The 10,227-nt window shown below is 38.5% G+C and overlaps 1 pseudogene; it reads left to right on the top strand.

Moving 5' to 3' along the window:
- Positions 1 to 10,227, top strand: part of LOC126694701 (MDIS1-interacting receptor like kinase 2-like) — an 83,869-nt pseudogene that overhangs the window by 31,727 nt on the left and 41,915 nt on the right.

Raw genomic sequence — 10,227 nt, 5'->3', positions numbered from 1 at the left:
CATGTGGAATGCACGCGAGAGTTCAAATTTTAGATATAACAGAGTAACTCGCAAGTGACTCACAGGTAGGGTCAACCCATAAGTGACCTACGAGTGACTCAGTACTATAGAGAAATTTGTTTATTTGGATCTACTGCTATACTCTTCCTAACCCTACTATATATACCCTTCTGGTTTCTCTTGAAAGAATAATCTGCTAGTTTCAGAAAATCAATTAGTCCATAAAAGAATTATACCTAAAATCTAATAAATCTCAATATAAATGTCTAAAAGCCTAAGTTTATCAAAATATATGATTATCAAAGAATAATCCATGGCCATAACTGTTACAATTCGTTTCAGAAAACCACTTTGTCCACAAAATAATGATGCTTAAAAATCAAATATATCTCAATATAAATGTCTAAAAAAACCTGTGAATAAGTTTATAATTTTTTTTTAAAAATGATAGGCCAAGAATGTATTGACCCCTTGTGATGAATTAACCAATTAATTAGCCAAGTTAATTAATTAATTCAATTAGCATGCAATAAGCGTGGTAGCACAAACAAATCACCAAATAATTAAATGCAGTGGAAATTAAATTTGACAAGGGTGATTTGTTTTCAAATGGAGAAAACCTATACAGCAAAAACCTTACTGGGTGATTTTAAGGTCACCATTCCCGAGAATTCATTATTATCACAACAAGTGGTTACAAGTAAAGGAATCCTAGTACCTTATACCAACCTACAGTTGAACCCTTAACCCAATACCCAATCGGACTTGTTCTGTAGTGACAATCTCTCATTTCAATACACGGCTCCCAGTACGTGACTAACCAATTTGATGCACGATTCCCTGTACGCAGCTTACTCACCAACTTGAGAAGGATGTTGGCTGCAAAGTTCATCAGTTCATCAACACGATGAAGAGCATGAAACTCCTTGGTTACAAAACCATGCGGTGTACAAAAACAGCAGCTTCTTGAAGAGAAAGATGAATTAGGGCATATGTCTTCAATTCACAATATGCTTGTGAAAAACTTTTGCATTGAGGTGCATTAGATGTGACGGCTCTTAAAACAATATTTATTTATGTTTAGGGTTATGAAAAAAGAAAGCCCAAACATCTATACATGGATTGGAGTGAAATCAGATCTGAAAAACTGATTCTCTTAAATCTCGATAGATACCCTATTTGTCGAGCATTGGGTTGAAACAGCTTTCTAAACCTTGATAGATACTAGCTGTCAAATTTTAAAATCCAGCACTTCTTCACTTGATTCTTGGACAAACTTGCATGACTTTAACACTTGAATTTGAAACCTTATTCCTTAAAGTATTAAACACATCCTAGATCTACCCAAAAGGATTAGCTAATTCTACATTGACATATGTTCCTAACATGAATCACATATATCCTAAACAAAAAAAAAAAAAAAAAACTACAAATAAGAGTTCACCTACACACAAATCAACCAATAATAAGCCAAAATTGAATGAGGCGTTTTTTCTTCAAAGAGATTTACAACTTTCATGTCCCGAGTTCTTAAGTCGTATAGGCTGGAAAAATACCGGTTGGAAACCTTTTTTAGTTTCCATCAGTATAGAAAACGAAGACTCCACATCAGCATCATCATCTATCCCATGGAACTTTTTTTTTGGCTGAATAACCTATCCCATGGAATTGAAAAAAGCATGATTCCCAAATTCTAAAGTAGCAAAAAGTGACATGACTTTGACACACACATGGAATTCAAGTAATAACTGGAATTGTATCAAAATACTTTATAATCTTCAATTCTGTAACATGGTCATTGTCACGATCAAAAGTAATATCGATTTTTGCTTATGTGTAGCTACTGAAACAATAAGAAACCCACACTCAGTAAGCAAATCTGCATGCCTAGAAATAACAACATTAACATCTGCAACAGTCAGGGGAAACGATTATGAAGTTGTGGTGTTCTAACTTCTGAGTTCAGAATTTAGAGCTTTCCGTGTTGGATTTTTCTGTCTTTGGGTTTTTAAGAGAGTCCTATGTATTAAATTTGAATTGAAGGTAAAAGGAAGAAAAAAAAAATCTTTAATCACAGAAGGTGATGAATCATGAAAACAACCACTCTCCCCATGTTAATGGATTTATTTAAATGAATCAATCTCCTGGTGAATTGAACCTAGCGCAAAGTTTACCATAGGAAGATAGCTTGCTGTTGAGATCGATTTGGTGCAATGGCTGTGGTATTTTCTGAGTGAGCGTGAGTCTCCTATTAGTCTCGTTATGTAGATCATGTGGCAAAATTCAATCTAATTAAAGAAATTAAAAATAAAATAAATTATAATGAGATGTAAATTTGTGAGGCTTGCAAAACTTACGTGTTAATATATAATGAAGTAAAAAAAAAATGTCAAAAGCTTCGGTTTTATAGAGTATGTATATATAGACTAGTTGCTAACTTGGGTGATGTAAGGAATTATATAATTCTGTCTGTACATGCTTGGGGAGGATCCAAACTACTAGAATGAGACTTTTCTATCGCCATTGGCGTCAAGGCGCTTAAAGATACGTTCACAAGTAGCTTAATCTGCATTTAATAAAAATCTTAATTTACTCCATAAAGGCTCACCAAAATAGGAAGTGATACACAATTTTTGAATCAACACCATTTACAAAGCAGCAACAATTTCATATAAAAATGTGCAATATATATAAGCACTACCATAAGTGCAAAGGAAACTAAAAATTTTCAATATATATACACACTACCATAAGTGCAAAGTAAACTAACTACGCAGGAGTAATTTTTTGAGCATGCTTTCAGGAGGCATAGATCTTGGTTGTCCAAATGATCTCTGCCACGGCAATGACCTTGGTTGCCCTCTAAGGCTATTTAATTTGTTCCTTATTCTCCAAATACTTCTATATAAAGTTGGGGAATGGAAATATTTGAGTTCAAAATTCCAATTCTAACAAAATCACATACAAAACAACAATGAACTCAATTCAAAATAGAACAAAAGAAACAAAATAGTCTATTTCTCTTCTTTACCTCACACTTTCTCGGCAGCCAAACAGTGAAACATATATAATAAAAACTCAATTTTGAGGCTTTGTTCTGTTTAAACCAATTTCAATCTGCTATCACCACCTTTATTTGCTCGCCATAGCAATACTTGAGGCATTGATGTAATGTAGAAGGTACAACACCATTCCCATGAATCCATGGTTGTCCTAACAACAGGTTATAAGAAGTCTTCGAATCGATCACATGGAAGAGGTCTTGCTTTCAACTCGTCAATAGTCACATCTAACTGAATCATGCCAATTGCCCTTTGACCATCTTGGTTGAAGCCCTAGATGACAAGTCGTCTTTTGGATAACTCTTCTATGGGTATGCCTAGGTGTCTCATTGTTCCTTTGGGCATTATGTTGATGGCAGACCCATCGTCTATGAGGATGCAGCTTACTTTTTCCCTTCGTGTGTAACCTGAGACAAAAAGTGGTCGATTGTGTGGTTTGGAGACCAATAGGAGGTCCTCATTAGTGAACGTCATCTTGTCACGGTAGTGAGCACATAAAGCAACCGCTTTCTTCCAAGGCATGGATTTCATTTTCCTCTTCCTTTGTTACTTTGGTTTCTTCAAGGCTCACTTTTTCCTCATTTTCTATAAGGTCTTCTTGATCATCAGCATCGTGGTAAGAGACCATGTAAGTGGTTGTCATTAGGCTCTCTATAAGAAAGCCTTTAGGGAAAAACTCATGCAGCGTGACTGACGGGGGGCCCTCCTTTTGCAATAACTCATTCAAACGAGCTCCTTTTCTTTGTTTCTTTAGACCATTTATTCCCTTCCCATTGAGAGCAACTTTTGAATCACTTGCTTGGAGTTCCCTTTTCTTGTAAAGATCATGGGGTTTTGGGTTACGTTGCTTTCGAAATCTCTTATAGGTCACAAAAGTCCAACCCTCTTCGTCACCCATCAATTCGTCGCCAAATTTATCATTATCTTAAAGGTTGAGGCATGACATATGCATAGGCTCAAGTGTTCCGAATTGAATGTGCTTGTAATATGTCCTTGATGTTGATGACAAGGTGGACCGCACTTCCATTGGAGTTGGTGACTTTATAGAAATTAGGGATCCAACAACGAACGTGGCATGATTCACCTCAGCAGTTTCATCTAGGTCTAACAGAATTTTACCCTCCTTTGCAAGCCTTAGGATAAGGTCTTTCAAAACAAAACATTTTTGCACAGGGTGGCTTACAACTCGATGATATACGCAGTATTTTAGGTTGTTGGTACATCCCATTTCCTCTAGATGCTTGCATTCTGGAAGCTTGATCACATTCTTCTCTAATCAGCCCTTGAGCATGCCTTGAACGTCAGCATCTGGAAACGGGTACGTCTTTTCTTCCATCTCCTTCAAAGTCAATCGACGCTTCTCTCGCTCTTGCATTGGACTAGCCCTTTTCTCCGTTCTCTTATTCTCTTTACTGGAGATCTTCATAGGCTCCATCGCAATGGCCATAGATTCCTTAACCATGGGTCTGGAAGACTTATCCCTTCTCCTTGTATCTTTCTTCTCTTTACACTGCTCGTCAATAGGTAAGCCCTTTTCTCCATGGCTAGACAGGCTAAGCTCCATGTCATGGGCTCGGGTAGCAAGCTTTTCAAAGGTGTGAGGTTTGATTCCTTAAAGCAACCCCCAGTGCATACCTTGGATGCACATCACCACTCCTGAAGACTTGGAAAGGTGATCTTTGTAGTTAAGGCTCAACGAGCGCCAACGATTGATGTAGTCTACCACCGGTTCATCTTTCCATTGCTTCGTGTTGGTTAATTCCAACATGCTTACAGTACGTCGAGTACTGTAGAAACGGTTTAAGAATTCCCTTTGCATTTGCTCCTAACTATCAATGGACTCGGGCTCAAGATCCATGTACCAATCGAAGGCGTTTCCTTGAAGAGTACGCATGAATTGCTTCGTGAGCAAGTCCCTATCCATACCGGCGTTATTGCAAGTCTCAATGAAATGAGCGATATGTTGCTTTGGATTCCCTTTCTCGTCGAACTGTTGAAACTTAGAAGGTTGGTAACACGTAGGCATCTGTAAAATGTCAATCCTCTTGGTGTATGGTTTTGAATACATCAAAGAGCTTTGTGGTGCCCCACCATATTGAGCTCGAATGGTGTTCGTCATCATGTCCTACAACTGCTGAACCGATAGATATGAAATTGAGGTAGATCTCCCTTGTGGACCGTCAACCTTCTTTGGAGAAGATGTATGAGCACCTTGGGATTTATGCTAATGCGTGTGAGAATGGCCTTTGCTAGACTCCCCTCGATTCTGAACCTCAAGCTTGTTCATAAGTGTGGCGATTTGAAGGTCTTTCTCCTCCACAATCTTGGTAAGTTTAGATATAGCATGTCCCATTCCAGCAATCTTTTCGTCAATGGTGGCAGTCTCCGTCATCATGGTCGTCGTGGCTATTGTACGAGAAGAATTCTCTGAGAAGATAGATGAAGTGACTTCTCAGGGGGATCCTTAGGAAGAACCTGACTGTGAAGCAGTACTTAACCTAGCATCTGATGCAGAATAGTGATATTCGCTCTCTATCATTGAGTCCTCTAGAACGAATGCTGAATCTCCCTTCCCAGAGGAAGTGTGCATGCTTGTCCTCAAAGTGCTTAAGGAGATGACAGTCTTTGGCTGGGCTGGGGCACTTATGAGTTTGGTCACAGGAGCTTTTCCCTCAAATTCTTGTGATGTGAGGAGCCTTATTGCCTTAGCATTGTTTCGATTCATGGGACTTGTGGAAGTACTGCTGCTTGTTGATCCCTTAACACTTTTGGTAGAATTCTTGGGAACCTGAGACTTCTTCGAGGCCATTGAACTTGGTGGATTGGAGACTTGAAGATTTCTAGAATGGAGAAAGATATGAGAGGCAGAGTGGTCTCACTGAGAGTCCAGAAATTTGTACACACAATTTTCGTAAAAGATAAATCACGCGGTCACGAAATAGTGTAACAAATAATCAATTTGTATTGATTTGTATATATGTGAGTACAATTCTCTGTATGAATCTTTACAATGAAAGAGTACAATAAATTCCTTTGATTCGATCTCCAAGAAACTTTACAATCTGAAGGGGCTATGAAGCTTGATATTGAATCGTGCTTTGATGTCTCCAAGTTGAATGAATATTTGAACATGCTTAATTTGATGCAAGGGCCGTTGGCTTAATCTCGAACTGGATTAAAGGAGAATCCCCACTTTGATTTGAAGAAGTAGGAATAAGCCTTGATGAATAATGAAATTCTTATGAACTTAGAGATGACTCTCTATTTTGGCAAAGTGTTAGTAGGGTTTTCTCTCTAAGTGTCTGTCCCCTTTCTTATATGAGAAGCCTTTATTTATAGGCAACTCAATAGTATTTAATTTGGAATTTTCTCTTAGCATTTATTGAGAGTTTAATTATAAATTTAATATGGTCTTTCATTTAATAAGAACTTTCCATATAGATCTTTTCTTCTGACATTACCATATGGCTTTCTTCATCTGATGTTCCCACGTGGCTTGATTTCATTCACTGATCGTCCATATCATCAACTAGAGATTAATTTGGTCATAAATATTTTGTCATGAACAATCAGACGATTAGAAATACATCATAAAATTTTGATGTCTACAATTTGTAAAAATTGCAAAAACGTTTGTTGGATTATTGGCAACAATTGTTGCAATAAAAAGAAGACCTATCCTTATTCTTCATCTAGAAGCAAAATAAGCAAAAATGAACTGCAAAAATGAAATCTACGCGAAAAACTGGGTAAGGAGCACTAGACTGCACAAAGTCAAATTTGGCAAAAAGTCAACAATCAACACTAGTCAAAGTTAATAGACAAAGTCAACGGAGTTGACGTCATGGATGATGTCATAGATGTCTCATGAATGACGCCATGGGTGAAATCTACGTGAAAAACTAGGTAAGGAGCACTGGACTGCACAAAGTCAAACATGGCAAAAAGTCAACGATCAACGCTAGTCAAAGTCAACAGCGTTGACGTCATGGATGAAATCTATGTAAAAAGCTGGGTAAGCATTGGACTGCACAAAGTTAAACCTGACAAAAAGTCAATGATCAAAGCCAGTCAAAGTCAACGATGCTGACATCATGGATGACGTCACATATGTCTTGTGGATGATGTCATTGATGTCTTGTGGATGACGTCATGGATGACGTCATCAGGACTCCCGTGGCTCTTGTGGCGCATGTAACGCGTGGTAGAAACACGCCGAATTTCAACCTGCACGTGGGGGCGCATGTCGTGCGTGGCTGGATCTCGCCGAATCTCACTCAGCATGTGGCTTGTTCGATGTGGACGATTCCGACGTATTCAAGTAAAGCATCTGACGATCTATAGGAGGACATGTCTTATGTTTGAGTCGGAGGCCCAAAGTGATGATCCAACCATGGTAGTGGTTTTTGTAGTGGAGAGCGAGCTCTTGGCGGCGAAAATTCAACCTTGAAGTCCTCTAATGGTGGCGGAGCTGTCAAGAGAGAGCATAAAAAAAAAAAGTTTATTGATTAGAGAAGTTCAGACAGCGGAAAAATACACACAATGACAAGATTGCAAAACACAAAAAAATTAGAGCAGTGACACTGATATTATGTTAAAAATATTGAATGAATTGTATTGTATTTCTTAAGTAATAAAATATACAAGTACATGAGTACATTTATATAGAAAGTAAAGTGTGTTGTACAAGTATCTGTACTGTATAAGTAAATAAGAGCATTCTCATCAAGTGTGTCAAATGCCAAATATTTGACATTTGACACACCAAACACCACTATTCAAGCCTCATGAGGTGTTCTAAATGTTTCAAAAATTTGAAACTTGCTACAGTACCATCTCAAATATGAGACTGTACAGACATCAATGCCAAAATTTTTTTATTATTTGTTTATTCACCGGGTTTTCTCTCTCATATATTCACTCCGACTTTCTGTCTCTCTTTTCTCTCATCTGAGTTCTTTTCTCTCTGCATTTGAGTTCTTCTCTCTTGCCGATCTCGCCGCAACTACCAATCTCGCCGGAGCCATAGTCGTCCTCCACAGCTTCCTCTTCACTCTCATTCTCTTCCTTTCTCATCCTCAAGCCACCTAAAGCTAATCTCGCCTAAAGCCACCTCAAGCCGCTGAAACTGATCTCGCCTGAAGCTACCTGAAGCCGATCTCGCCGCCTGAGTTGTGGGTTTGTTTGATTTGGGATGAGTTTTGAGGTTTGTGAATGTGGTGGGTTGTGGGTTACTTGTGGCAGTGGTACTATGGTTGTGGCGGCAATTTGGTGATTGTGGTGGTGATTATTGAGTAGTTGTGGTGGGTTTTTTTTTTTTTTTTTTTTTTTTTTTTTTTTTTTTTTTTTAAGGTGCCGTTGGTGGATGTGGGTTTGTGCCGGTGGTGGCTGTCGGTGTTGTTGTGGCAGTGGTTGTTGGTGGCCGTTGTTGTGGCAGTGGTGGAGGAGTTGTTGTTGTTGAAGAAGTTTAATATATTATTTTAATGTGGTGTAAATATTATTTTAATGTATAGAAGGGAAGAATAAAACATTTGATATATGTGATATTGTAAAATGACGTGGTAAAATAATAAAGTTTTTGGTGTATCAAAATGACAATTTTTATAGAAGAACGGATAAGAATGCTCTAAGGTCGGTCTAAAGTCTATAGCCTATTAGAGCATCCACAGCAGGTGTGGCAAATGTGCCAAATGCCAAATATTTGGCACATTTGCCACACCAAACACAAAAATGGTGCTTTATGAGATGTGCCAAATCTCAAAAATTATACAACATGGCTACAGTACTGTTGTAAATTTGCAATGGTGCGGATAAATGTTGCAAAAATTTTATTGTTTTATATTCTCTTTTCTCTCTCCTCTCTCTTCATTTTTTCTTTTCTCTTTTCTCTCACTCTCCGGTTCCCTCTCTCTTCTCCCTGTACCGGTTCCCTCTCTCTTCGACTAGTCCGGGATGTTCACCGGCAGCGACGACGGCGTAGCTCCGACGACGACAACGCGCTCCGCCACGTTCGATCAGCCACGCTCGATCTCACCCACGCTCAGCCATGCTCGATCTCACCGATCTCACCCCGAGGCCACTGTAGATCTCACCCTCTTCCCTCTCCTCTCTGTTCGCCTTTCACTCTGCCTCTCTCTGGTTGTGGGTTTTTTTTTTTTTTTTTTTTTTGCTGCAATTTGGGTTGGTCTGATGGTGGTGGTGGGCTGTGGGCTATGGGTGGTGACAGTGACAGTGGTAGTGGGCTGTGAGGGTGATGGCCAATGGTGGCTGTCGTCGGTGTTATTGTTGTTGTTGTTGTTTTTTTTTTTTTTTTTTGCTACAATTTGGGTTGATTTGATGGTGGTGGTGGGCTATGGGCTATGGGTGGTGACAGTGGCAGTCGATGGGGGTGATGGCCGGTGGTAGCTGTCGGTGTTGTTGATGATAATGGGGGATGAGATAATGTATTATTTTAATGTGTAGTAAATATTATTTTAATGTATATAATTGAATGATAAAATATTTGATAAATAAGATGTTGTAAAATAATATGGTAAAATAATAAAGTATGTCTTTAATGTGGTAAAATGACATTTTTTTTTACAACATCTACTATAGATGTCCTTACACGTTATCAAATCAAAAAACCAAGAGAAAATTTATAATTGAGGTGGGTGTTCTTTAAACTTTAGATGCGTTGTTTGCTAGTCTCTAGACAAATACGGAAGAAAAATGGAGGATACTCCAAAATTTTATTCTTAGACCCGAGTTGGAGTTCGTGTTGTGTCAATTTTTTATTGGGCTGCTGAGTTGGAGTTGTTCCAAAATTCTGAAAAGTTAGTGCATGGGACCACAAAAGCAGACGTTCCAGCTAATTGATGTCCCAGTCCCATCTGAACCTATCAAACACAAAAAGCCCCCAGTCACGCGTCAATTATTTTACATAATCGTTGTAAATGAAATTTGCCTCAATCTCAGCCCTTCAATTCAATAAAATATAGTAGTAGTTTTTTTCGTGCGGTCACCGCTCTGTACGAAGAGAAAATACGTGTACATTTTTAACTTTTTTAACTTTCCTTTAATTAATTACAATTGCATCAAAAGATGCTGTTGTGGGGTCTACTCGGGGAGACCATCTGCGGTCTACTCCATCTGATGGGTCCCACGAGGGAGAAAAACGAGATGA

Source organism: Quercus robur, chromosome 2 (assembly GCF_932294415.1).
Source record: "Quercus robur chromosome 2, dhQueRobu3.1, whole genome shotgun sequence".
Lineage (NCBI taxonomy): Eukaryota > Viridiplantae > Streptophyta > Magnoliopsida > Fagales > Fagaceae > Quercus > Quercus robur.
Note: the sequence above shows the minus strand (reverse complement) of the source record. Positions and strands in the feature narration are given on the sequence as shown.